We start from the raw sequence: 3,151 nt of genomic DNA, 5'->3' as shown, positions 1-3,151 counted from the left end.
GCCGCCGGGCCGGGTCCCGCTGACCGCCCTGTTCCCCCCCAGCTCACGGCCGAGTCCCACTTCATGAAGGACCTGGGCCTGGACAGTCTGGACCAAGTGGAGATCATCATGGCCATGGAGGACGAATTCGGTAACGGGGACGGGGCCGCCCGGTTCATCCCTGCCCGGGGGGGCCGGGCCTGTCCGGTGTGGGGCAGGGAAACCCACATAGAGCCATCACCGGGAGAGGAGCGAACCACACAGGTCCGCTGCTGAGCTGTGTCGGGGCTGCGGCGCCTGCAGCAGTCGGGAGCTGGCCCTGTCCTGCTGTCCCCGAGCTTGGGCCCCTTGGAAGCAGGAATTGTTCTTTTCCACCCCACACTGGCACCACTCGGGAAGTAATGGGGGCAGCAGCATGTAGGTGCTACACTGAGTGTGGAGGCTTCACCTGGGCTGAGCTTCACAGATCACAAATCCCAGATAGTCCAGGCTTTTTCTCACCAGAATTTTTTTCATCCTCAACCCTTAATGCTACTGGAGAAGAAAAAGATGTTTTCTCCTTCTTGATTTGTATTCCAAGTTTCCTTTTACTTCCTTTTGGACTTCTTCATGCTTTCATTTAAAGCTCATGAATTCTGGAGTAGGTGCCTAAATGTCACCTTGGGCCACAGATGTCCCTGGTGTTTGGTCACTCTCTAAGCCCGAGGTGAATGTTTCACTCTCAGAGGCTTTGCTGGCAGCGTGTCTGTAATCCCTGTGCTGGCTGGAGTGTGAATGTGCCCAGGAGTGCCAGAAGGAAGAACTTGGCATTTCTGGGGTGTTCCTGAGCAGTTCCACTGCCAAGAGCCCTCTTGCCCTGCCCTGGTGTTGGCTCTGAGCGAGCCCTCAGCACCAGCCTCAGCCTGAGGGACTTTGGGCACTGCCTGGGGGTCCAGGAATATCCCCCATGTCACACACCAGTGGCTGTGAGAGCTCTGGGAAGGCCTTGGTAGCTTTACTGAGGCATGAGAGGCACTGGCTTCTGCTGTGCCTGCCTTGTCCTGTGTGGGGAGGTGATGTCACTTCAAGCAGCAGTGATGCAGTGTCAGCCCCTGCCCACGTGTCCCCTACCTGCCTGTCCCCTGCCCAGCCCCCAGGCCAGCAGCCATCACTTCCCTTGGCCTTGCCCCCTTTTCCATTGTTTTGGCTAAGTGTGTACCCTTTCTTGCAGGATTTGAAATTCCTGACGGAGATGCAGAGAAGCTGATGTGCCCACAGGAGATTGTAGATTACATTGCAGATAAGAAGGATGTTTATGAATGAAGCAGTTCCTCAGGGCTGAGTGAGTGCAGACATACTCTGGGCGTGCCTTGCCTGGGTGCACACCGGGGCAGGGCAGGGTACCTGTGACACCGTGGAGGCAGTGGGGAGCCTGGCACTTTTTGAGGGAGCTGGCAGCAGCTGTGGGTGCCAGCGGGGAGAGCAAGGGTTTGTATTTTCCTGAGGGTGAGGGGGGTGTTTTCCTGAGGCACTTGCAGCTGGAGGGATTGTGTGGGGCTCAGAGGCCTCTCCTCTTGTCCCACCTGACATGTTGAGCACTGGCTCACCCCGGGGTGTAGTGGATAGTGAATAGGCTTCGGCCATGGCAGCCCATCTCCCCGTGCCCCTTGGTCCTGCAGAGGGTGTGTGGGGGCACCTCAGCCCCCCCGCCACTGCCACCGCTGTCTCTTCCCCCACAGCCACAGCCGGGAAGGAAATGGGCAGGGAAGGGTTATAGGAGCGACAGCCTGAGGGCTGCAGGGGAAATGAGGTGGCCTCGGGCCAGCCTGCAGTGCTGATCCACATTCCTGCCTGTTCCTGTGTGGCTCTGGGCCTCCCCCCACGCTCCCCGGGGCAGGGGGCCTGTGTCCCTTCACTGCTTTGGGCCAGGGTTTGAGCCATGGCCTTTGGAGAGAGCTGGGGGCTCCTTCTGTGCCTGTGTTTGGTGCTCAGCATGTCCTGCCCCTGCCTACCCACTTCTGTGCCTTCAAATGGTTCATGAAATGTTAGACATGGATTGTTTTCCTAGGAGTTGTCCCACACCAGGCCTGGGCTGGTGCCGGCGCGGATGGATGGGAGTGCACACGCTGTCCCGCTGGGGCTTTCATCTGGAAGCTGCACGTGGATGTTGTATTTAAAGCTGTCTGAATGTGTTGTCCTTTAAAAACAAGAAAAAAACAGGAATAAAGAGTTAAGACCATTGTTGTGTTGGTGGCTGTTCGTTTCCACGCAGTGGGTGGGTCCCTGTCTCAGTGTTTGGGTGTGAAGGACTCTGGGGATCAGGGACTGACAGCTCTGGAATTGTTCTTCCCTGCTCCAGGATTGGCTCTGTCCTGCTTGCCCATAACTGTTTATTTCATCAGTGCTGATAAAAACAAGTTCTGTGTGATAGGCTTCTATTTTCCAGATGGAAAATAAAGGGGGGAATGACTTTCCTGATGCTGAACAGCAAATTCATATTGGTGTTTCTGTATGCCTGACTCACCCCAGTGCAGGAGCCTTGCTCCTGAGGCAGGAATGGGTTATTTCTGCACCCTGCACGGTGTTTCCTCTGAGCAAAGGAACACTTTCACATGTCACAGCAGCACTGCCAGGCCAGGAGCCAAGGAAGTGTCACTGGGTAACAGAACTTCTGGCAATGGGGAGGTGAGGATGGAAAATGGAGCAGAGGCTGTGTGTGGTGGAGTGTTCCTGGGGTGTTCTCAGTAGCTGCACTTTACTATGAGACTCTCAGTAGACAAGTGACCCTCTGCCTTCGGGGCCCCGATGTCAATCCCACTGTGAGCAAGGCCTGTGTCCTGGGAAACTCCTTCACAGCTCCACACCCCAGCTGTGCTCTGACAGGTTTTCTGAGCAGTTGCATGGTGGAACTGGAGGCAGGCAGTGGTTTTGGCCACTGTGTCCGTGATGGTTTCCCTGTGGCATGGCTGTGAGGTGCCTGCTCAGAGGCTGTGCTGGCGCTGGGGTGGTCACTGGGTTCTCTCCGTGTGACCCTGAGGGATGTGAGGAACCTGCAGTCAGAGCAGCCAGCGGTGCCCTTGGGGAGCCTTTGCCCTGGGCATGTCCCCAGGTTCCCGGGGACAGCCAGGGACAGAGCAGGGGCAGAGCCGGGTCCGGGCAGCCCCGAACGCGCGTCCCGGGGATGAACCCGTGG

General features: G+C 57.2%; 1 non-coding gene across 1 annotated transcript; it reads left to right on the top strand.

The window, feature by feature from the left end:
• Positions 1-28: 28 nt before the first annotated feature.
• LOC103761486 lies at positions 29-1,291 on the top strand. Its single transcript, XR_003916384.1, has 2 exons — positions 29-130; positions 1,190-1,291. It is a non-coding gene; the product is annotated as an uncharacterized LOC103761486 (transcript).
• Positions 1,292-3,151: the final 1,860 nt, after the last annotated feature.

The sequence above is a fragment of the Manacus vitellinus genome, unplaced genomic scaffold (genome assembly GCF_001715985.3).
Source record: "Manacus vitellinus isolate BGI_N305 unplaced genomic scaffold, ASM171598v3 scaffold_93_pilon, whole genome shotgun sequence".
In the NCBI taxonomy this organism is placed as follows: domain Eukaryota; kingdom Metazoa; phylum Chordata; class Aves; order Passeriformes; family Pipridae; genus Manacus; species Manacus vitellinus.
Note: the sequence above shows the minus strand (reverse complement) of the source record. Positions and strands in the feature narration are given on the sequence as shown.